The following is a 25,680-nucleotide window of genomic DNA, read 5'->3' on the forward strand; positions in this document are numbered from 1 at the left end:
CCGCCCAGGAGTGAGGGAGCCACAGCATGCCCTGCATTGGAGGGAAGGAGGGTGGACTCTGTCAGTAACACGTGAACACGTACGCAGTGACCAAGTTAAGGACAGAGGCTCGGGGAAACCGTTGTTCTGTGGACCCCTCATGACAGGTGTGATTTCTTTTCTATCATAAACACAATGGCGAGTAGAAGGATAAACGTCCAAAGCAAGTCTTGCGTCTAAGGAAACTGTTGTAATAGATGCCTCCAAAGCTGCTACTGTTTCCTCTCAGCCTGGGGCATGAGTCGGATGCGCCCCTGCGAGGGCATCCTGACCTCCCTGCCTTGTTTGCTCGTCCTCTCCTGTCAGTGGTGAGATTCCTGTCGGTAGAATCTGTGACGCTGATCTGTTCTCACCTTGAGCAGAAGACTCAGGTTCAGGGAGGTTTGTCCATGCTTCTGCACCCCATTTCTCTGATGGAGGCCACTGGACAATTGTTGCTGTTATTCCCTAGCTCAGTCATGTCTCACTCTTCGCAACCCCATGGACTGCAGCATGCCAGGCCTCCCTGTTCCTTGCCATCTCCTGGAGTTCACCCAAGTTCTTGTCCACTGAATCGGTGATGCCATCCCACCATCTCATCCTCTTTTGCCCTCTTCTGCCCTCAGTCTTTCCAAGCATCAGGGCCTTTCCCAAGGAGTTGGCTCTTCGCATCGGGTGGCTGAAGTATTGGAGCTCCAGCTTCAGCATTGGTTCCTTCCAGTGAGTATTCAGGGTTGATTTCCCGTAGGATTGACTCATTTGATCTTGCAGCCCAAGGGACTCTCAAGAGTCTTTTCAAGCTCCACAGTTCGAAACAGTGTGTTGGCCATTAAATCCCGAAGTGGAGGAGAGAGCTGTGTGCTGGGCTGGGTCTTGCAGGAATCTTTGCAGATTCCTGCCTACCTGAGCAGCACTGCAGGGGCTTCACCCTCTGCAGGGAGAACAGCCAGTTAATGAAGTCGATTTGGAGGCGATGGATCCTGGCCCTGCCCTCAGTCCTTGCCAGGCTCCCAGTGCTCCCTCCCAGGCCCTGCCCGTGGACCTTTGTGCAAATGCAACGTTTATCCTGGGGTAATTACCCCTGGTGCAAATTTGACATGAAATCTTGATAAAGAATTGTTTTTTAACATAGTGGCAAAGAGGCTCAGCCAAATGCATAAAAATTATGTGACATTTTACTTCTGAGTGTAAATTAAAATTTGCAGAAAGGTCAATGAACCAGGAATGATTTTGTTTCAGATGATTTAGACCATGAGAAATGGGAAGGCTGGAGGCAGGGGAGAGCTCCTGGTGTCATCCACACCTGCTGAGTGTTTGCCTGCAGGGGGCTGTCCTGCCATCCAGCCCACCACCCTGGCCCAAACTCGATTTGTTCCCAGTGGGCCTCACTCCTGCCCAATGCATGTTAGAGGACTGTGAAAGAAGGTTCTGGACTTTCCTTGTAAGGCCATCTCTCAGAGAAAGGCAGCCTTTGGACTAGACTCCTCTGGCTGCCGGAAAGAGAAAGTCATGTACAGGAGGCTGCAGTTCGTCTCACTGAGTCCCTACTATGTGATCAGCACCTACTATGTGCACCGACTGTGGCTGGTGCGAAAGAGGGCGATGAGCTGCCTTGCCGAGAGCTGAGGCCTGGGAGCCAGTGGCATGAGCTGTGCGGCCTTGGCGCACTTGCTAAACCTCTCTGATCTTCACACCTGAGCCAGCACAATCACCCTCACACCACAGGGTACGAGCCTGTACCCACAGTCAGATTTATGGACTCACTGCAGCAAGGGAGATGGCATGCTGAAATAACAACCTCTGCCTTGAAGGGTTTTGCCGTAATTCAATGAGGTGATGCACAGAACAAGCCCCACACAATTGTGCCCGGAGGCAGAAAGAAGCTGGCTAAGACTCCGGTGCCTCTTCCCACCCCTCCAGGGTCTGCTCTCCACTCCCAGCCCCTCTTCTGTGCCGGAGAAATGCAAGGAAGATGAAAGAATGAGACAATAGCTTTTACAACAAGATGTGAAGGGGTAACTTTGTTTTCTAGGCTCTGCAAGTAACCAGAGCGCAAGGTCTTATCACTTTGCTTCCTTTTACAAAAGCAAGGTGCTTCCCCAGGAGCCACATCTTTATCTCAGCAGTCGGGGCTGCAAAGTGTATCTTAATTTAAAAAACAATTATGAGCGAAACACAAACTCCCAGGAATTATCCATTCTTCAGAAAGAAAGAACAAAGAGCCCGACAGAAAGACACGTGCCCCCGCTTGTGGTACAACATTCCTGCGGATGTTCACAGACACTTGGGGGATGAAGATGCCTGCGTCCTGCCTGGTTCCCATTGTTTCTGTTTGGGGCGGGGGGTGGGGCATGATCGGGTGGCTTTGTAGGTGAGAACAGCCTAAACACAGCCCAGTGCATCCTGCATTCATGTCTCTAAAGGCTTTTGTGATTTAAAGCAGCAATTATATACAGGCCTGAGATAAAGACTCTGAGAACTTATCTCTCCTTGGGGTGGGAGGGGAGGGCAGCAGGCGAAGGTTAATGCTTTGGTGAAATATTTCCACAGTTATTTCATGCAACCGTTTTGCAATATCCCTAATGTTTTCGCACATTACATGCTCTTCCGGGAGAGAAACAGCTTGTGTTTTTGAAAGCAAGGAATAAAAACCTAACAGGCCTGGTGGCTGACTTGTACCTTGGAAGATTCTACAAGGAGGTTACAGCTTGGTGTTGTTCTTTTATATTCAGGCACTGAAGATCCGGCTGTGTCTTTCTCGCAGTTGGTACTAAACAAAAATGGCCAACACTCAAAAGCAATCTCTGATCAGAACCCACCGAAGCTCCCTGTTTGGCTGCAGGTGACACTGAGGACGTGGGTACTGACCCTGATTTCAGCCCTTCCTGTCAGAAGGCCCTCCTCCACGTTCAATTTCTTCCCAGGGACTGTCTCTCACACCTTTGGAACTTGGGGTTCACGTGGGTCAGGGCTCAGAGGGGACCATGCGAGTTCCAGGGGGCGGGCAGCACTTCACCACTTCACCTGCTGCCCAACTTGTTGTTCCCGTTCCCACGTCATGTCTGACTGTTTGTAACCCCATGGACTGTAGCACGTCAGGCTTCCCTGTCCTTCACTATCCCCCAGAGTTTGCTCAAATTCATGTCTGCTGAGTCAGTGATGCCATTCAACCACCGTATCCTCTGTTTCCCCCTTGTCCTCTTGCCCTCAAGTTTCCCAGCATATTAGGGTCTTTTCCAATGAGTCAGCTCTTCTCATCGGGTGGCCAGAGTACGGGAGCTTCAGTTTTAGCATCAGTCCTTCCAGTGAACATTCAGGGTTGATTTCCTTTAAGACTGACTGGTTTGATCGCCTTGCAGTCCAAGGAACTCTGAAGAATCTTTTCCAGCACCATGATTCAAAATCATCAATTCTTCAGTGCTCAACTTTCTTTATGGCCCAGCTGACCTCGGGCATCATCCCCTTTCCCCTCACCCCCAACGGGGGCAGTGGGACTCTCTGCTCAGCGCAGGACCCAACTTTCCTTCCCTGTGACAGGGTAGCCCCCCAGCTCGGCACTCTGAGACGCGTCCTAAAACCATATCTTGAACCCAGCAATCTCTGGGGACAAGGGTGCAGGCTATTTCTTCAGGCTGCACAGGGTGCACTTTAAAAGCTTCTTTTGGGGGGCATTCTTTGTGCATAGGTCCAGATAGAGGTGAGATCGGGCTCTCCTGAGATGTCAGGATGAGAGAACAGGGCAGGCTTGCGAGCAGAATGGCTGTTCAGTGGACCCTGGTGATGTGGAATTTTCTGGTACCTCGCTTGTCCTTCATTGGTCACTCACAAGTTCCAGGGCCATCCCTGGTGAGTCAGGGACAGTTCTGCTGTTTGCTTCCATTAGTTCATTAACATTAAAAAAATATGACTTCCTGCCTGTTCAACATGGAATTCTGGCCTCTAGCCCTGGCTGGAAGCTAAGAGGTTCCCTCTCCAGGTGGCCAGGGGCTGGGGACTCCAGGCTCTGTGTCTGCGTCTGGAAGTGGCGCCCAGCACGCATCTAGGCAGGAGGGCCTCCTCCCTTACCCCAGCCTCTCCCCCTCGCTTGCTGCCCCTCTGACCACTCAGACTCTGCCTGTGATTAGGGACTGCTCCTGGGAGTGGACACTCCCGCAGGGCCAGGGGTGGGTTGGCAGGAATGTTTCTGCAACAGTGGGTCTGATATAGGCTTTAAACTGCCAGGAGGCGGCGGAGGTGGCGGGGGAAAGGGGGAAGGACTGGGGGGTCTTCCCATCCTATATGCTCCCTGGCTCTGCCCTCTCACCCTTCCCCGGGCCTCCAGGGTGGCCGGCCAGCCAGCTCGGACCTGCCTGGAATCAGTCAGGGCCCCTGAAAGCTTCCCAGCACCTCTCCCAGCCCCTCTGTACTTTGCCCACCCCTCGGCTCCCAGAACCTAATCCTAGAACCTGAAAACACCTCACCTTCAAGGCCAAAGGGATCCCAGATGTTTTCTAGTTAAGGATCTGGAGATGGGAAGTGATCCTGGGCCACCCAGGTGGCCCTGAGTGTCTTGACCAGGGTCCTGATGAGAGGGAGGCAGGAGGTCGGAGCTGGAGAAGGAGATGTGCTGAGGGAAGCAGGTCAGAGAGAGACTGCAAGACGCTGTGCTGCGGGATTTGCAAACGGATGAAGGGCTGTGAGCCAAGAATTGGCTTCTAGAAGCTGGAAAATGCAGTGCAAGGATTTGCCACCCCAGAGCCTCTAGAAGTAGCCAGTCCTGCTGCGTGGGGACAGGGCCCCGGTATGGACAAGTGACCTCACAGATGCCAGGTAATAACACTCATGTGAATTTTTAAAAAAAAATCTATTTATTTATTGACTGTATAGGATCTTCACTGCTGCATGTGGGCCTTCTCTAGTTGCAGTGAGTGGGGGTTACTCTTAATTGTGGTGTGCGGACTTCTCATCGTGGTGGCTTCTCTTAGAGCAGGGCTTGGGCTCTAGGCACACGGGCTCAGTAGTTGTTGGTTGCAAGCTCAGTCACAGCTCTCGGGCTCTAGAGATCTGGCTCAGTAGTTGTGACGCATAGGCTTAGTGGCTCTACCGCATGTGGGATCCTCCTAGATCAGGGATCGAACCCATGTCCCCTGCATTGCAGGGCAGACTCTTAACCACTGAACGACCAGGAAAGGCCCATTCCTGTGGTTTTAAGCCACCACATTGGTGGTGCTTTGTTACAGTAGCCCTGGGAGTCTGACTGGCCCTCCACTGGCTGGCATGCTCCTTGCAGGCAGGCCTGCCGTCCTGGCCTCCTCCTCTCCAGCACGAAGCGGGCTCTCAGCATACATTTGTTGAGTGAATGAATGAGCATCTGGTGCCCTGTTAGTCTGAAGCATAGTTTGCATCTGCAGAGCCGTGGAAATGTGTTGGATGAGCGTGGCTCTGTCCACACCAGCTCCACCCAGGCCCTCTCCTCGTTGTCCCAGCCCACAGCCCTCCTGCCCGAGGACCCAGAGGTGGGCAGGCTGTGAGTTCTCTTGTCCTTGCTCACCAATTTGCGTTGCTTTAATTGCAAATCGTATAAATTTGCACTAGAAGCTAGCTGAGAGGGCCTCTCTGCCACAGGAGAGATGACTCAGGAGCTGCAGAAGGATTGAGGGCCCGGCGTGGCTGCAGACCTCCTATGCTGCAACTCATCCTCCAGAACCTTCCGTGAGGTCGCAAGGCCCTCACAGTCACTCTGCAAGACTGGACCCCTGTGAGCCCAGCGGCTGTAGCTTCTCCCAGATGCTGAGGCTCCCAAAGTGAGCTCACCTGTCTGAAGATCAGCTGGCAGTAGAGGAGCTTCCTGCCACTGTTTTTTTTTTTTTTTTCTGGAAAGTTCTCTGGCTTGGTTTTCAGCAGCCTGGGCTGGGCACACCACCCAGACCAGGGGAGCTGGCCAAGAAGTGAGGAAGGCTGTGGGAGGCCCCCCACCTGGCCTTCTGGTCTCTGCATCCCCGCCCCTCTCTGGCAGCCCCCACACAGGTGAGAAAACATCCCGCTCAGCCCTCGTTTCAAAGTTTTAAACTCACTGTTGGTGGCGAACTTCTCACTAAACACGCAGATGGTCCTGCCCAATCCTGTTAATGGAGAAGCTCTCACACAGCTATGGAAACAGACATGATGATCTGTTTCCCAACATTTGGAAAAAAGCCTACAGAGGTGTAAGGTGGCACACAAATGAGGATAATTAGCGTGTGCCATCTGCGGGAGAAGAAAAGACACAGGCCTCCCTCCCTGCCGTACCTGCTATTTTGGGCTCGTGAAGATGCCGGGAGCGTCTGGGGGTGGGGGGGGGGCGTGCAGCACCAAACACGGTTCAGTTCCCGGCACCCTTGCCCTCATTCACTCAAGAAACTGTGGGAGCGCCTCTGCCATGCTCCTCTTTCACCTTGAGAGGAGCTGGTGATAACGACTCGTCACTAGGAAGTACTAAGTGGAAGTTCCTGACAGCCCCAACTGAATCTGTGGACAGCAGCTGTCCGGGAAGTGGTTGGGCCTGGCCACAGCCTCACAGATTCGCTCACAGTTCCTGGAGATGGGCAGGTGCGCCCAAGTTCATAATGTGGACAGCCGGCCACAGCGTCCAGGTGCAGGGGTGATGGACCCTGGGGTCATCCATGAACTCAAGCCTGTCTCCCCCATGTCTTCTCAGGCGCCCTGGACCTTCTTCCTAAGGCAAAGCCTACTCCCCACTGCCCAGTCCATTCTGCCGAAAGCCCAGTGTTTTGCTTTTTAATTTGGTTTCTGTCACTCGCTGATACCTCTGTAACGTACAGTAAAGATGAACTGCCAGGGGAAGATGGCGGGCAGGGTGTTGCTGCAGGTTCCTAAGTGCTCATTCGTGATTTCTGTGCTCGTCTAGCCCTGATCTGTAACAAACAGTCTGGGGGCCCATGTCCATCTGGGACCCCACTCTGAGCAGTGCCCACAGCAAAAGGCAGCAACACCCCGTGTGAGGCTGGGGCGAACAGAGCCGGGCAGCCAGGGAGAAGCACAAGGGGGCCTCGGCTGGGGGATTCCAGGTGGCTTCTGGAGGAGGCAGCATTTCACTGAGCCACAAAGGGACGGGTGGGCTGCAAGCTGTGGGGAAGCAGCTGGCTCCCCGCAGAGGAGGCCTGTGAGGCTGGAGTGGGAGCTGGGACAGGAGGTACCCAGGTGAGGAGCCAGGTGGCAGTGTGTGCCCAGGGTGTTTCAGGGAGAGACAGGCAGGACTGTGGCAGGATGGTGGGCGTTGCCATTACCTGGTAGGGGACAATGATGGCTTCAACTCAGGCCAAGGCCAGGAAGAGAGGGGAGATGGAAGGGGCTGAGCTGCTTGTGGACTGTGTGTACTGGTGAAAGACCAAACAGATCAATGGAACAGAAATACACCCCCAATACAGTATACTAGCACATATATATGGAATTTAGAAAGACGGTAACGATAACCCTGTATGCAAAACAAAAAGAGACACAGATGTGCAGAACAGACTTTTGGACTCTGTGGAAGGCGAGGGTGGGATGTTTCGAGAGATCAGCATCAAAACATGTATATTATCTAGGGTGAAACAGATCACCAGCCCATGTGGGATGCATGAGACATGTGCTTGGGCCTGGTGCACTGGGAAGACCCAGAGGGATCGGGTAGAGAGGGAAGTGGGAGGGGGAATCGGGATGGGGAATACATGTAAATCCATGGCTGATTCATGTCAATGTATGGCAAAAACCACTACAATATTGTAAAGTAATTAGCCTCCAACTAATAAAAATAAATGGAAAAAAAAAAGAAATACACCCCCATAAGCACAGTCAACTCATCTTGGACAAAATAGCAGAGATAACACACAGGAGCAAAGATATCTCTTCCAATAATCATGCTGGAACCACTGGACACCCACATGCCCCCCGCCCCAAAAAAAAAATCTTCACACAGACCTCACACTCTTCACAAAAATTAACTCAAAACGGGTCACAGACCTAAATGTAAAATGCAAGCTATTAAACTTCTAGAAGGTAACACAGAAGAAAGTCTAGGTGACCTTGGGTATGGTGATGACTTCTAAATACAACACCAAGGGCATAATTTATGAAAGAAATAATAGATAAGCAGGCTTCCTGCGATTTGCTCACAGATGGGATGATGGGCATAGGAGAGGTCCCAGCTCTGCCAAGGGGGTGGTGTGAGAAGGAGTCCCCACCCCTGCCAAGAGGGAACCAGGGGGGCCACAGGGTCTAGGAGCTGGAAGCCCAGCCTGAACCTGCTGGAGTTGGGCTCCTGCCAGCTTGGGTGGCCATCTACCCAACACCTCTGCAGGTCATGCCTTTCAATCCAGAGTCAGGGGGTCCCTGAGGGACACTTCCTCCCGCACTCCAGCCAACAAACACCTCTTGGGTGGCTGCTCTGAGCCCCCAGGAGGCAGGGACAAACAGAAGTTCTGAACATTCACACAGGAAGCCCTGGGACATCCACTGCCTGTGGCCAGCAGAGCTGGACACCAAGGATGCAGGCTTTACTGGGCTGCTACCCTCACTGAGCCATCTGGGGCCCCCAGGGAGTGATCCCCTGAGCTGATCACCCACTCCAGGCATGGCCAGGCTGTAGATGGATGTGGGTGAGACAAAGGCTCCACAGACACTGCTATGGGGTGCTGATTCTGGGTTCCCTGACACTGTCGCCTTGGGAGGAGATGCACACAGACCCAGCTTCCTGTCCAAGGGCCGCGGCAGCCGAGTCTGCTGCTTCCCAGGGAACATGTGACCCCCTCTCTGGGCCGGGGCAGCCAGATTCTCAGTCCCAGTGCAGATGCTTTAGCGAAAGCTCCCGACAGCCTCCCAGGAGGAGGACACGTAGGCTCAGAGAGGTGGGCTGTCTTCTGTAGAGCCTCCAGCCCTGCAGCAGGACCTCCATCCCAGTCCATCCACTCAAAGCCTAGGGTCCTGACCCTTCGGGGCACCAGCTTCCCCCGACCGAGCACAGGAAGGATGCTCACCTCCCTTGCTTCGGTTCCCCTTTTGTGGGGCGGCCTTCTCCCTGCCTGCCAGGACTGGATGCTCTGCGCTGTATGCAGGTGAGGACACCAACCTGCCCTTTGACTTGTTTTTACATCACTCTACACATCCTGCATCACGGATTCACCCAGCATGAGTAGGAGGAGGGTGGGGGGATACATGATCATCACAGCTCGTGGCGGCCAGCCATCCTGGGTTCAGATGTCCTTCGTCTTTATAAAAGGCACGGGTTCCCTTTATGAAGCCAAGTCCACGCTGGGTTACCCACTTCAGGGAAAGTCCAGAGCTGATGGCCAAATGAAACTGCTCCGGGGCTGAGCCTCATCATTAACACCTGCCTGACCCTGTTCCACTGAAGCTCGCTGTTCATCTGACCTGCGAGCACAGCACCCTGAGGAGACATTAGCCCCACGTTTGCTAAAATGCGAGGGAGCCAACGTATTTTCTGTGAACTTGGAGGGAAAATGGGCTCTGTCGGCTCAGCTCACATTCCTTTGCAGACCTGACAATCTGTGTCCCTGTCTTTGGAAACCCAGCACCTAGTTGGACTGGCCCCTCCATCTGCCCTTCCTCCCCTAGAGCCTGTGCTGTGCCTAAACTCTCTGCTTCCAAGGAACCAGCCTTTGTCGCATGCCTTCCCCTCCCTCATTATATCTATGAAAACTTGTGTTATTGTTGAGAGACGTGGGTCTCCTGCAGAAGAGGCTGACTGAGCTATTGCCAATGGTCAGAGCTTCACGGCTGGTGCCTGTGTTGTCCCCTTGTTCTCCCCCAGCCTCCTTTAATCCGCAGGAAATCTAAAGGCAGGACTGACGCTGTCTGGCTCTGAGACAGGGTCCTGGGCCCCTCCTGCAGAGCTGCTCACCTGAGAAGTTTTTCTGGGCAAGAGCGGCAGCCCAGTGGGCTGCTCCCACTGCCCCCAGTTATGAGCACAGGCCATGGGAGGGCTTGTTCTCTGCCCCGAGGGGAAGAGAGGGACTCCAAGGAGCCAGTGCTCCGGACAGAGAAATCTCTAGGTGTCTTTAACGGGAGGAAGCAACGTGGAATTTACAAGGGGCTGCAAGCTCTGCATGTCACATCTGGGGAATCTTGACACAACTGGGGTTTTGATTTGGCCGTTGGAGATGTGATTTTTCATTGTTGACATAAATGTGTGCAAGAGAGCCCAGCAAACCCCTAGCAAATGGAGCCTTCCAGCGGCTCTGCGGGCTTCTGCCTAATTTAAAACTTCGCTGAAGCGTCTGCTGTTGGAGACAACCCAGACGCTGGCTCACAAGCCTGGGCAGAGTGAGCTGCCAGGCGACACCACTGTTAATCCGCCTGGTATTTCCGCCCGGACTGGACCTGCAAGGGTCAGAGCCAGCCCCATGTGGGTGGATCTCCTGACGGAGGGTCCCTTTGAAGTGTCTGGAGAGGACACAGCTGCTGCTTCCTTGGACAGCTGTCGGCCACGGGCTCCAAGATTGATGGCGATGCTGCCGGGGACAGTCCACTGAGCACTGCAGCCCCTGCTGCTCGGTGAGGTGGGCCTGGGAGTGGGACGGTAATGCAAGCCGCAGCTGAAAGGCTGACCGTTCATGTGATGTGGGGTGAACCTGGTCCCCCAGCCTGGCTGGTACCTGCCACACCCCTCATTGACTGGAAGGGGCATGGCCTCTCCAGGTGACTGAAGGGTATTCTGCTCATTTCGTGGAATCTGTAACAGCCCCATCTGAGGATCTGGAGGGAGTCTAGGGAGAAGATGGGAACAAGCATTTTGTGTGAAGACACACCCCAGAGCTCGTGGTGGGTCTGCCCACGGCTGGCCGGGTTTAGGTATGAAGCCAAAGTGGTGATGGGCGGGGCGGGGGGATGCTCTGGGGTTCAGGTGTCACCAGGCAGAGGGAATGGGACTGGCAGGAGGGCAGTGACTGGCCAGGTACACCAGGCAATAAGGGAACCCTTAAGCCCGCGTGCATCTCCAGGTCAAGCTGGAGCAGCAGGTCAAGGCTGTAATGAGGAACGAGGACAGGTCTCACAGGACTCAGCTTTTTCCCCACTTGGGACAGAGACCAGGGTTCCCAGACCTTGAGGGGCGTGGCCGCCTGCCTGTCTATTCCAGGGGCGAGGACTCAGTGGACAGTGTCCCAACTACACAAATCTGCCCTGCCTCACCCCGACTCATGCTTGTTCAACCTTTTCATTTTATTGGAAAACTTTAATTGGGAGTTCTGAAAGGTCACAATTAATATTTCCAAATGAAAAACACAAGTTAGAGTGGCTCTGAGTAAATATTGTTTAAATCCACATCCAATCTGCTTAAAGTCAAAACAAAAAGGACAGGATTGGGGGAAGGAGGCCAAGTAGGACACAGGGTCTGGTGGGACAGTCCAGTTGGGGCCCAGAGGGGCCACTGAGTCCTGCATAGTAGACCAGATGGCTGCACCCACCTGTTTCAACCATACTTCTCTTTCCCCGTTGATCTGTGGGTGCCCACAAATGGCATCTTTTCAAGATTGGGTTAAATGCTCTGCAAATGCAAGGTCATGCCCCACCCTCCATTCCCAGCCACGTGGTTCCCCCAGCTCCTCTTCTATGGAACTTCCACTCCACAGACACCTCCATCCATGCCAGTCCCATTTACCCCATTAACAATTACACCCACCTCCCATTTCATCTGTGTGTGTGTGTATGTGTGTGTGTGTGACCTGTCTCCTCAAACAAGGAAGGAAGTCCAGTGACATCATGGTTCCTGCATGCAGAGCAGACCCAGCATGAAGCAAGGTGGATGGTGCACAGGAGGAAGGAGGAGATGGGGGCCCAGAGGCCCCCTGGTCTGTGCAGTATGCGTAGCGTCCAATGGCCCTGGTAGCTCTGCAGCTGTATGCTTCGCTTGCCCAGACATTCAGCAAAGAGGGGTGATATCTACCGTCATCCGTGCTCTCCCCCAATGTCTGGCACTGACCAAAGCACACAAAAAACGACACATCCAGTTTGCAGAAAAGAGCCTAGGTGCCCTCCACATGGCACAAACACCCACACACCCAGGGGACCACCTTGCACGATGAGCAGGTCGTCAGGAAAACCAGGCCTGATTTGCTTGGAGTAGAGTGACAGACGTAGATCAAGAACTCTAAATTTCCATCAAATTCGACAACAGTTAGCTGCAAAACCTTTCAAGGAGCTTTGAAAAAGACGCCAGGCTGAGGCAGGCAGGCACACATGCCTGGGCCCTCTTCCTGCCATACTGCCCGTCACTGGTCTACAGAGCACTAGGAACCCGTGGCTCAGGTACAGACAGCCTTCGTGGTGTTGAGATGCACACTCAGATAAATAAGAACATGTTTAACGACAAGATGCTGTTTTTTGTTGCTTTAACTCTGAATCAAGGTCGCAGAACAATTGCAGCATCACTGAAATGGGCCTGAGGACTCACAGCTACACACAAAATGCAGAGACTGGCACCCGAATTGGCCACACTTGCTGCCCTGCCCTGGGAGCACGGCACCTGCTCTCCTGTTACAGTGGGGTTCTGAGGGTTTGGAATATTCTGGAGGTCAGAGGGCTCTGCTGGGATTGTTCCTGTCCCACTCACCTTTGCTAAGCTGCCACCCAGGCCGCCCGGGTCCATAAGGATCACAGGAGCCTCACAGAGCCCCAGGCTTTCTGCTTACTTCCCACCCCACCTGCCTCTCCATGTCTCCTCTTTCCTCCTGATTTATCCTCAGCTCTGATCTCAATTTAAGGCCTGATGACTGGGTGACTTCTGAGAGATAAGCTTGAAGACCCAGGGGTGGAAGGAGCTGAAAAGATTGGGTGGGGCTGGAGAAAATAACTCGGCCAGGGCGCTAGTGACACCTGATCTGCAGAAAATAATAATGTCTGGAGTTGGCAGCAGCCTGTAGCATGAGAGGCTGCCGTTCCATCCAGAGGCTGAGATGAACGCCCCCAGACCCCTCCACCTCTGCCACTGAAGCCCTCTGGAGTCATGGGCTGCCCAACCCTGGGGGTTGATGGGACTCAGGTTGACCATGGGGGTGGTGCGTGGACCTCAGGGACTAGCCTCTCTGCTCCAACCTTAACGGTTGCTGCCAGCTTGCTTTTCCAGCTGCGATGACCTTTTCGGGAGGAAGGAGTGACCAGCCAATTAGACTCGGGAGTGTGGAGAAGATCAGAGCATCTATGAGGCCCTGCATGCTTTCAATTGAGGTTCTGATAAATCACGCCATGGCTGAAGCTGTAATGAGGAGGCAAGAGTCACCTTTCTGCTGATAAAGACCAGGTAAACACACATCCCTCAACACGACTCGGAGGCTACGCTTGCAGAGCATGAAGTGGGGGTGTTCAGTGGGATGTGTTCTCTCCTCCCAGAGGCCCTGGGATCCTCGAACCCCCCAAAGGATGAGCTAGCAGGGCAGTTTCTCAACCTGGCCTCAGTAGGTCACCAGCTAACAAACCATTACAGATGCTTAGCTTCTGGCTCTAGTGCGGACCAGCATCCCTGGGGACTTGCCAAGACCCTGCTTTCCTTTTCCTAATGTTTACCCAGGGCAGATAGTGAAGGACAGGGAAGCTTAGCGTGCTGCAGTTCATGGAGTTGCAAAGAGTCGGACACAACTTAGCGACTGAACAACAGCAAACCCCAGGGCAGTAGTTCTCAGCTCTGTGTCTGGGGCGTTTTGGGGGTTCACTTCTGGGGTGGGTCTAGTGGCCTCTACGGGTAGTAGCCAGGAGCACTGCTACTCATCCCGTGATGCCCAGGGCAGCCCCTCAGCCAAGGGACACCTGCCCCTGAGTCAGCAGCACCAGGGCTGGGAAACCCTTGGAGCGTGTCTGAGAAAACCCTGAGGCTGACGCCCAGCACGGTGAGAACCCCGTGGCTGTCAGGTGTCATTTGTCCAGAGGGGGATTAGAGAAGCGAGGTCAGCGTGGAGACAGAGGAGAAGAGCTCTCGAGTTGGCGAGGTGTCAGGTCAGCTGTTTTCCAAGTCGACTCCTCTCCCAGATGCTGTGGCTTCTTTGCTGGCCTCTTCCATTCCTTTTGTAGGTGCTACTCAGAGATCCTGAGTGTCCCTGTTTTCTGGTCCTCTAACACACAGCAGCCCCACACCCAGCCTCGCAGGGCCTGGAGCTGACTAGGGGTTCTCTGTTACTCCGTGAACACCGCCACCCATGGTGCTCAGGTTCTGGATGAGAAGCACCAAGATGGGGGCTGGACGGTGATCAGGGGTCAATCTCTCCCAAACTGTGAACCTGCAGGACTTTTCCTGCAGCCCCAAGAGGGGCCTGGCGCAAGCTTGTGGGGCCACTCGAGAACTTCTGATCCCTTGGGCGGTGTGGACAGTGAGTGGCATAAAATTGAGATGGCACTGCCTCCAAGCAGGAAGCCCTCTCCAGTCTGCCCTCTGACCTCTGGCCGAGGGAGGTGTGTGTCTCCTTGCTGGGTGATCCCACCCACCATGCAAAGTGCTAATTACTCTATGTGGGTATTAGTTCTGTGCCGACACTCCCAATCTGCAGACTTGGCTTCAAAGCATTCAAATTTTGCTCAGAAAACACGGTGGTTTTGATCTTCCTTTGCAGCCGAGCAGTAGGAATGGTGCACGTGTTTTCCGCACCTCTCCGAAGAAATCCATCTTTCACACCCTGCTTCATGCCATATGTTGGGAGCTGAGAGAATGAAAGATTTAGCTGTCAGTCTCTGAAGGCACAACCAGCCCCACTCCAGCTCTTCCGTGGGGCCTTGGATCTGCAAGTATGACATTTCACTTAGCTTCTGTCAGCAGCATCCCCGCGTATTGTTGCCATGCGCCATGGAGACTTCTGAGGCTGCTCCATGCACAGGAGAAAACTGTCCAGTAATCTCTTCATGGTGTCATGTAGGGGTGGGTTGGACTGTGGTCCCAAAAGGATGCAGGAGGTTGTGAGATGCAAGGCGGTTTGATACTGCCCTGGTGCACCCCTGTAGAGGTCCTGCCTCTTACTTCCTGATTTAACCCTCCTCCAAGTGAGCCTGGGGGGCCCTGATGCTCTGAGGATGCATGGCCTCCAGGAAAGCATGTTCACTTTCTAGTTTGAAACCCCAGGTAACATTTTATTTGGCAAAAAAGATTTAAATGTTGTTACTTCCTCATTGCCCTCTTGGTATTTTCACCTTGACCTAAGTGAGAAATAAATTTGTCTTCTGCGTCAATACTGGGAAGGTGAACAGGCTGGTGAAAGTGAAAGTGTTAGCCATTCAGTCGTGTCCGAATCTTTGCGACCCTGTGGACTGTAGCCCGCCAGGCCCCTCTGTCGATGTAATTCTCCAGGCAAGAATCCTGGAGTGGGTTGCCATGTCCTTCTCCAAGTGATCATCCTGACCCAGGGATTGAACCCAGGTCTCCCATGTTGCAGGTGGATTCTTTACCGCTAAACCACCAGGGATTAGGCTGGTAGGATTGCAAAATACAGCATCCTAAAAAAAATGCAGAACAATTAAGTTTCCTTCCCATGGAAGCTGGCTTGTCTTTCTGTTCTGCAAGTTCATAGAGAATGCCATCTTGGGCATCTGAGAAGCAGTTCCAGTTGGAGGGAAACTTGGAGCTGCTAGCGACAATATTCATTTCTCACCAGTAGCACTGGATCCTGCCTCTCTGGTGCAGTTACGGGGAGCTGGCACTGTCTGAGTCCTATCAGGGCACCTTATGCCTGTTGGTTTTGTCTGTGTGTGGGAGTGGACACAGGCCAGGCACGGCTATTACTCTCCAACATTCTAGCTGAAGAAGCTGAAAACCCCAAGTCAATATCCCAGGGAGTGACACAGTGTGGATGGACAGACCCAGGGGCTAACATAGAGCAGGGGCTCCAAAAGCCTGAGAATGAGTGTGATGCCTGTGTGTTCAGGGGCCCGGGTGAAGCTGCAAGTGACTGTTTGCTACCATTGCTCTGAGGCTCCCAAGTCTTTTCATCCTAATCAGACCCCAAACTTCCACGGATGGCAGGCCAAGCCTGCTTCCCTCGGCTGCCCCTCCTGCCCACTCTCTGGGCTCCCGGCAGATGTTCCCATACAGCGTCTGGCACAGTAGATGACAACGGAACACAGAAAGGAAAGAATGACCACACGATGCTCAGATGAGTGACCCACCCCATCACAGGGCCCATCCTGTCCTATCTGCTGTGCCCAGCGAGTGATCAGCAGATCTGGAGGTGGGTTAACAGGGTCCCGCAGGTCCCCAAGTAGCCATTGAGAACCCCCAACACCTTTCTTCCTAGCCTCCCTGGGGCTGGCTGCCCTCATGGCTCATTTTAATTGGATAACTGAAAAAAATCCTCCTTTCATAAACCTCCCAATGCTTAGTTTAAGGGCTTTGAGGAAAGTGTGCTAAGTTTTGACCAATATCCAGTGGGCATTTCCAAGGCCCTATCTAGCAAGAAAAAAAAAAAAAAAACACTCACTTGCTGGTAGAAAATAGAGCATTAAAATAGAATCTGAATCAATTTTTCTGATCAATTGCGGCAGAAATGTGTGTAAGTGGCTGCAAATTGAGTCTCAGGGAGCACAGATGGGTTTTTGCGATGGTGTAAAGTTGTTATAAATTTGCCCCCTGCCCCATCACACTCAGACGCTCAGGGAATTGTTGGCGAGGGTGTGTATCTGAGAAAATATCCTGGTTGATCAATAAATGCTTATTAGGAAACGTGGCATAACACATGCCCACAGTAAACAAATGTGTTTGATTGTAGACAGATGCCAAGTTTTTCTCATCTTATTTTCCTCTTTTAAGCCTAAAGGAGATTTGTGTGAGGTCAGCCTATCTGTTTAAAACAGATCCTTTTAGGAATATGTTGACCACCCAGGAAAGAAAATGCCTTTGATGCCTCTGGAAATAAAGAAATATACCTTTTAAATTCCTTGATTAAACTTTAGGACACAGGTGGTGAAAGCAAATATAAAAAGATATAAACACACACACATCTTTATCTCCCAATGGACCTCATTTTCCCTCATGTCTAGAAATTTCCTTACACCAAGACAAGGTGAAGAATTTCCCTTCCTAGTCAGAAACAAAAGATTGTTTCTCTGCTGATGCACACTATACTAGAAATTCAAGGAAGACGGTAATGGGTGCTAACTTATTTTTAGGAGTCAAATATTTATATATTTATATCTATACCTACACATGGGCTTCTATGGCTCAGTGGTAAAGAATTCACCTGCCAATGCAGGAGTCCTGGGTTTGATCCCTGGGTTGGGAAGATCCCCTGGAGGAGGAAATGACTACCCACACCAGTACTCTTGCCTGGAGACTCCCATGCACAGAGGAGCCTAGCGGGCTACATATAGTTCTTGGGGTTGCAAAGAGTTGGACACGACTGAGTGACTGAGCTTGCACGCACACATACCCACACAGACACACACACTCGTATCTGCTGCCGGGTGGGTGAGGTGGGCTGGGGCCTGGTCCCTCCTCCCACTGCAGCTGTCATAACGGGAGTCATGCAGAAGGGCAGGGTCATCAGTCTGAGAATCGTCCAGTAGGTTCCTCTCTGGGAGAGATGCTCGGCCCACAGCAGCTCTGCAGAGGCTGTGGCTGAGTCCTGGGGAGTGCGGCCCCTCCCAGAATCTGTAGCAACACTGCCACTTGGTCCTTAAAACCTGGAAACCTGCAGCCAGTGTCTCGTGTCTCCTCTGTCAGGCCAGACCTGAAGACAGCAAAGCACAAGGCTATGAGTGTGGCCAGCCATTCTCACGGGGAGGTGGGGTGGTCTCGGGAGGGGTCCCTGGGGTCATCAGAGCTCTTTTCTCCCTGCACGAGGTGCACCTGGATAGGCCCCTCAAGTCCTGCTGCTTGGAGTGACTTGGAGGGACAGGGAGACCCACGGGGTCCTGTAGGGAGGAGCCTCGGCAGGAGGACAGGAGGGGGCAGCAGCCCCTCCTCCGCCCTTGGCCACCACTGCCCTTTCCTGGGGCTGACGCCCCACACCAAGAACCAGCCTCCAAGGGCACAGACCTGCCCAATAAGCCCAGCCACACCCAGCATCACCACCTCCTGGAAGTCTCCCGGCCTCTCACCCTTATCACCTGCTTGTCACCCAGCTCCCAGCCTTGGTCCTCAGTCAAGGGAGCTAAAGTGACACCTGGGTGCCCTGATTAGGTTGTGGGGGCCAGTGGTAGCCACTCACACGTGGGTCACATAGGCAGGAGAAACTCAGCCAACACAGACGCTGGGCAATGGCTCAAGTCATACTGGGGAGTGAATCAAAAGGAACGGCCAGAGGGATTTCAGTCGTAAAGAATAAAACACATGATCTCTGTGCATATTTCACTTTATGCAGAAGACAAGCTCTTGGAGGACTATCGCCTGACTCGTGGCTGCTCTCCACGTGGCTGGGAAGACAGAGACGTCTCCATGGACATGACACATCCCCATGTTTGAACTTTCCCTGCATCACAGGCAGGGATATATGACATATGTGAATATGTCATAAGGAAAGATGGGGTTAGAGAGACGCACTTGATGGTGTGATCACTCACCTAGAGCCAGACATCTGGAATGCAAAGTCAAGTGGGCCTGAGGAAGCATCACTATGAACAAAGCTAGTGGAAGTGGTGGAATTCTAGTTGAGCTATTTCAAATCCTAAAAGATGATGCTGTGACAGTGTTGCATGCAATATGCCAGCAAATTTGGAAAACTCAGCAGTGGCCACAGGACTGGAAAAGGTCAGTTTTCATTCCAATCCCCAAAAAAAGGCAGTGCCAAAAAATGCTCAAACTACTGCACAATTGCACTCATCTCACACGCTAGCAAAGTAATACTCAAAATCTCCAAACCAGGCTTCAACAGTGCTTGAACTGTGAACTTGCAAATGTTCAAGCTGGATTTAGAAAAGACAGAGGAACCAGAGATCAAATTGCCAACATCCGATGGATCATCGAAAAAGTGAGAGAGTTCCAGAAAAACATCTACTTCTGCTTTATTGACTTTATGCCAAAGACTTTGATTGTGTGGATCACAATAAACTGTGGAAAATTCTTTAAAAGATGGGAATACCAGAGCACCTGACCTGCCTGTTGAGAAATCTGTATGCAGGTCAAGAAGCAACAGTTGGAACAGGACATGGAACAACAGACTGATTCCAAATTGGGAAAGGAGTACATCAAGGCTGTGTATTGTCACCCTGCTTATTTAACTTATATGCAGAGTATGTCATGAGAAATGCTGGACTGGATGAAGCACAAGCTGGAATCAAGATTGCTGGGAGAAATATCAATAACTTCAGATATGCAGATGACACCACTCTCAAGGCAGAAAGTGAAGAAGAACTAAAAAGCCTTTTGATGAAAGTGAAAGAGGAGAGTGAAAAAGTTGGTTTAAAACTCAACATTCAGAAAACTAAGATCATGGCATCTGGTCCCATCACTTCCTGGCAAATAGATGGAGAAACAAGGAAACAGTGACAGACTTTATTTTTCTGGTCTACAAAATCACTGCAGATGGTGACTGCAGCCATGAAATTAAAAGACACTTGCTCCTTGGAAGAAAAGTTATGACCAACCTAGACAGCATATTAAAAAGCAGAGACATTACTTTGCTGACAAAGGTCCGTGTAGTCAAAGCTATCGTTTTTCCAGTAGTCATGTATGGCAGTGAAATTTGGATTGTAAAGAAAGCTGAGCACTGAAGAATTGATGCTTTTGAACTGTGGGGTTGGAGAAGACTTTTGAGAGTCCCTTGGACTGCAAGGAGATCCAACCAGTCCATCTTAAAGGAAATCAGTCCTGAATATTCATTGGAAGGACTGATGCTGAAGCTGAAACTCCAACAGTTTGGCCACCTGATGCAAAGAACTGATTAATTTGAAAAGACCCTGATGCTGGGAAAGATTGAAGGGAGGAGGAGAAGGGGGTGACAGAGGATGAAATGGTTGGATGGCATCACGGACTCAATGGACATGAGTTTGAGTAAACTCCAGGAGTTGGTGATGGACAGGGAGGCCTGGTGTGCTATTGTCCATGGGGTCGCAAAGAGTTGGACAGGACTGAGTGATTGAACTGAACTGAACTGAACTGTGTATTGTCACCCTGCTTATTTAACTTATATGCAGAGTACATCATGAGATGGGGGTGCTGCTGAGTTCTAGGCTCAGGTGAGGGCTCTTGGGAGGCACGCTGGGAAGAGGCGGGGCCATGCAGTGGTTGAGATACAGGCCCCTGTGGTGGTGCTGATGCTGAGCCCAAGGAGAATGAGGGTGAGGATGCAGGCCCTGCCCACGGGGCTCTGGGGCAGAGTTCTGCTGGCAGGGTAAGACCATCTTATGATTTTTATTAGAATGATAGCTGTTCTATAAGCGCTCAGCAAACATCATTTAGAACTAAGTTCATCCTATCAGTGGGTGGTAGGTACAAGAGGGGGTCAAATGAAGGGGCAGAGCACAGGGTAGAGAGAGCAAGGGGGCTGCAGAGAGGGGAGAAGGGGGATGGAGGGGGAGTAGGGAGATGGAGAGGGAGGGGAAGTGGGGATGAAGAGGGAGATGACGTGGGGGTAGGGAGGATGGAGAAGGAGGAGGGAGGATGGAGGCAGAAGAGGTTGGAGGGAGACAAGGACCAGAGCAGGTCAGTTTAACTTGATCTGGTGACTATTTGCACAGCAGTTATTGATTTGATGATGGTGGAGAGACACAAGTGTTGGATAAGAATAATCCAGGGCTTCTCTGGTGGTCCAGAGGTTAAAAAATCTGCTGGCCAATGCAGGGGACACAGGTTCCATCCTTGATCCAGGAAGATCCCACATACCACAGAGCAACTAAGCCTGTGTGCTATAACTACTGAAGTCTGTGCACCCTAGAACCTGTGCTCTGCAACAAGAGAAGTGACTGCAACTAGAGAAAGCCTGAAGCAGCAATGAAGACCCAGCACAGGCAATCAATCAATCAATTAAAAAAAATAATATTCCAGGCTACATGTCAACCGCTAGAATTAAGGCAACAGCCTAGCTCAGGAGAGGGTCTCTGAGCTCCCAGGGTGGAGGACAGGCCCCTGGGTTGCAGACCTGGCTTCTGAGACTCAGTTACAACTCGGCCAGCAGGTCCTGTGTTCTGTCCAGTTCTTGGTCTGCTGAACTTAGATATGACCTAAATGAAACACTAGCACTAGTGAAAGTAAATAATAGCCAAACTGATAGCCCTTAACTAACCGGAATTAATTTCCTTTTAAGAAAGTAGGTGCTTGCTTAGTCGCTTCAGTTGTGTCCGACTCTTTGTGAACCCATGGACTGTAGCCTGCCAGGCTCCTCTGTCCATGGGATTCTCTAGGTAAGAATACTGGAGTGGGTTGCCACGCCCTCCTCCAGAGTATCTTCCCGACTCAGGGATCGAACCCACGTCTCCTGTGTCTCCTACATTGGCAGGCGGGTTCTTTACCACTAGCATCACATGAGAAGCTCTGTAAGAAACGACCAGATACTACAAAATCCAACCTAAAACAACGCCCCCACACCCCTCCTACAGTGGCGAGGCGGCTAAGTCTTCTTCCTGGTAAATATTTCCATGCTCCAGACGCTCGGAGACTATAGACTGCATTTCTATTTTTCAAATAAATGCTCCCTCATCAGGTGCTCGAGGACTAGCAGATGCTCCCTGAGATAAATGCTACCTGTCAAGTTGTCCCTCTGATCAGGCTTTAAGGGAGAAAGAATTTCCAAATCATTTACTTGGGAATTTAAGTAATCTTAAGTGAGTTTGTTTCCCAGAAAGGAATCCCTCCCCTATTTCACATTGTCAAAACTATTTTTAAATAGAGTTATTCTTTGTGCTTAAAACTACTCCTAAAAATAACTCCCTGGCTGTTTGGTGGAGTTAAAGCAGGCTCGCTGATTAGAGGGTAGCTTGAGTCAGCAGGTGCCCTCTGCTCCCGGAGGCCATGGGCAGACAGACGGAGGGGCCGGTGGGCTGCTCGCCAGCGCCTGCATCTCTGATGATCACACCTTCCTCCCTCCTTGGCTCAGGCTGCCTCAGGTACAGACAGTTACCACATGGGAGACTCTGGGTTTGGAAAGAAACTATAGTTAACAAGTCACATCCACGGTGGAGGAGGGGAAGAAAGACACTGTCCAGTTCTGTCCGGTAGATTATGTCTGGAGCTGGAGACACAGTCAGGGAGAGAAGCCCAAGGAGGAGGGAAGGTCACGGAGGAGGCTCTTGGGAAAGGCGGTGCTTCCCTTTGGGGAGAGCTGGATGATGAGCATCATTCCTGCCAGTTACACTGGGCAGGGCTGGCCAGGTCAGGGATGCCCGTTTATGGTCACTGTCATGGGAAGTGCTGAGCGGTTGGGTCCTGAGACCAGGCAGCAACTTGTCAGTGGGGAGGGAGCAGAACCCCTGGTGGGCTTCAAAAGGAGGCTTTAATCTGACTTGAGAGCTGGAGAGGGGTCAGTAGTTAGCTCATCTCCATTGTCTGGTGCTTGCACATGTGTGTACACACAGCACACGCATGCATACACACACATGTGCACACATGTGCATACAACACACATGTGCACACACATGCACACACAGTGCACTCCTCGATAGAGCTTCTGAGCCTAGTCTCTTCACGCTGTCATCACAAAATATCACAGTCTGGGGGCTTATAAACAACAGGAACTTATTCCTCACAGCTCTGGGGACTGGACATCCACAACTGAAGATCCAGTGTCTGGTTCCCAGAGGGCCGTCTACCTGCTGCGTCCTCATGTGGTGGATGGGACCTCTGTTATCAGGGCTCTAACCCCATTCAGGGGGCTCCACCCTCACCACCTCATCACCTCCCAAAGGCCACCTCCCAACACATCACCTTGGGGGTGAGGATTCAACACATGAACTGGGGCAGGGGAGAAACATACATTTAGTCTCTAGCAGGCTCGCAGGTCTCCTGAGCCGAGCAGCTGTGGGGATGGGCAAACACTTAACCAGGGAGACGGCCCAGCAGGGAGACCACCTGTCATCAAATTCACGAACAGTTTGTAAAACTCCAGGAGTTTCACGGAAATTCTGGTTCTTTTAGGAAAAGCTGGCAGGACCCTTATTCTCTTGGCAGAAAAATATGTAAAATTATCAGTACAGACGCCACTGGTCTATTTTCACTGGAAAAAAATCCCACCACCTCTGATGGTGCTAGAATGGGTCTTAATTTTGCCTTCAGTATTTACCAGAATCTGTAAGAACTGCAAAATCTCCTCTGATAAAAGGAGGGAGAGGTGCTTGGAAGGAAAAGCTTTTCTCCTAGGATGCTGCCGTCTGGAATGTCAAATGGCCCAAGGGCGCCATGCCACTGGTATCCAGGGGGCCATCTGCATTGCCCATGATAAGGGAAGGGTTATACACTGGGCACATTTGAGGCTTCTGAAGTGGGTGAGGGGTTACCCCGAGAGGGCTGGATCCTGGAGCTCTAAGATGGTGGGCGTCTTGGTGACCCAGGTCAGGGCAGTGGAAGGGGGTCCGGAGGATGGTCTCATACCATCCAAGGTGGAAATGACCATAGCCAGGCCCCAAGCCGCACAGGCTGTGTCCAGGCTAGAAGTAACGTGATAGGAAGGACCACTGTCTACACAGACGGCAGGATGGAGGACAACCCCGAGGTAAGCGGGGGCAGTGAAAGCTGGTGCTCTCTCCCCGGAGGCCTGACACGTCCCAAGTTCAAGGAGAGGCAGGCAGAGCAGGAATGGCTTGGTGTGCAGTCTTCTCCTTCAGTTCCTATCCTGTGCTGGGGGGCTATCACCCCCACTTCACACCTGGGGTGGCAGATGCTTTCAGAGATCAGTAGGTGGAGGCAGGTTTTGAAGTCAGTGGGAATTTATATACGGCTCTCAGAAAATGATGTTAGCTAAAACATAGACTTACAGACATTCTGCTGAATGAAAAGAAGCTGGAGACAAAGGACCACATGTTGCATCACTACATTTTGGGAGAAATCTCCAGAAATGGGAACTCTACAAAGATAAAGAGACCGCGGTTGTTGAGTGAGGGTGGTGGGCACAGGCTTTCCTTTTGGGGTGATAAAGTATATTCTGTAAAAGGATCTGAGACAGGCTCAGCCAGCAACACCCCCGCTCACATTCATATTAAATGAGACTTACTTCATGGGCATGTTTAAGAATAGGAGGTTCAAAGACATGAGTTCTGTGACTGCTGGAAACTCCTAGGGACTGTGCCGGGGGCCCTCTGAGGACCCTCCCAGGCTGTCCTGCTCTCAACGCCAGTCCTCGTGCTGGTTTTGTTTCGAAGTCAATGGCTTCTAGAGTTGTTTGCTGGTTTCTAGAGTGCTGTGTGTCCCAGGGTGGGGGCCTTGTCTGGAAGGACTCTGTCTACATCCCTGCCAAACAGCGGGTGTGAGTCATCCCGGCTAAGGAATCTGTGAGTAGGGGTGGACACATCCCACATGGGCTGCCAGGCAGACCATCCCAGCCCCCCTGGAGACACCTGCCAGTTAGGATGGCCTCCTGTCTGTCTCCACTGTGGATGAGAGCCAGGCCCGTGTTCGTCACAGCCAGTGGCAGCAAGAAAATCTTCTCTTGAAAATAGGGCTGTTAATTAGGGTCATTTTCTCAGCACAGGGCCTGGCTCAGGGCAAAAGGCCTGTGACCAGTCGCTGGTGTTACGAGGCCAGTCTTCTCCAGAAAGACTTATACTATGGGCAAGCAAACACATTTTAATATTTGACTTGAAGATTATACTTCATTATATAAAGTATTTCAATTGTAGTGTTGGAGAAGACTCTTGAGGGTCCCTTGGACAGCAAGGAGATCAAATCAGTCAATCCTAAAGGAAATCAACCCTGAATATTCATTGGAAGGAGTGATGCTGAAGCTGAAGCTCCAATACTTGGGCCACTGGATGGGAAAAGCCGACTCACTGGAAAAGACCCTGATACTGGGAAAGACTGAGGCAGGAGGAGAAGGGGGCAACAGAGGACAAGATGGTCAGAGAGCATCACCAACTCAATGGACATGAATCTGAGCAAACTCCGGGAGATAGTGGAGGACAGGGAAGACTGACATGCTGCAGTCCATGGGGTTGCAAAGAGTTGGACACACCTTGGCGACTGAACAATGATGATATAAAGCATGTGTTCCACTATGCTGGCAGCTGACAAGTTACAAGCAAGGTTCTGACCCGCTGACCTATCTATGCGATGGTCACAAAGCTTGGTGTTGCATATACCCCAGCCCACAGGTGGGCAGGAATCTGCCCTCCCACCCCCACCAGTCCATACCCCTTGGGACATCTGCCTTCTGAGTCCAGCACCCGCAGTCTGAGGGTGCCAGGATGAGGGGGACCACTTGCCAAAAGTCAACCCACGCTGCTCAGTGCAGGGGGTGAGAGGCTTTGCCCGATCTTCCTTCTGTGCCGTATATACAGTCTCTGAAACAGATTATTTCCTCTGTAACTATGGGTCCCCTCTGCCATCCTAATGTCTATTACTCACTACTTTCAAAGATCAGGATTTTACAAGACTAACATATGGATCTCAAGATTTATCATATGCCCTGTACCACACAGACGTGGAAATACAGCTGTGTGTGCTTGCTCACATTCTGCATATTTATACCCAGCACATAAATTCACACAAACACATTCCAGGGAGAAAATAGTGCATCGGAATCAGAGGAGGTGAGTCCTGCTGCCAGCCCCGAATGGCACGGTGACTCTGTA

General features: G+C 51.8%; 1 protein-coding gene and 1 long non-coding RNA gene across 3 annotated transcripts in view; one reads left to right on the top strand and one right to left on the bottom strand.

Moving 5' to 3' along the window:
• The window catches only part of CDH4 (cadherin 4), a 475,216-nt gene that overhangs the window by 141,917 nt on the left and 307,619 nt on the right, over window positions 1-25,680 (bottom strand). The window lies entirely within an intron of this gene.
• On the top strand, window positions 10,483-14,657 carry LOC122448678. The gene is made up of 3 exons (XR_006271721.1): window positions 10,483-10,548; window positions 13,105-13,291; window positions 14,592-14,657. It is a non-coding gene; the product is annotated as an uncharacterized LOC122448678 (long non-coding RNA).

Source organism: Cervus canadensis, chromosome 10 (genome assembly GCF_019320065.1).
Source record: "Cervus canadensis isolate Bull #8, Minnesota chromosome 10, ASM1932006v1, whole genome shotgun sequence".
NCBI lineage: Eukaryota > Metazoa > Chordata > Mammalia > Artiodactyla > Cervidae > Cervus > Cervus canadensis.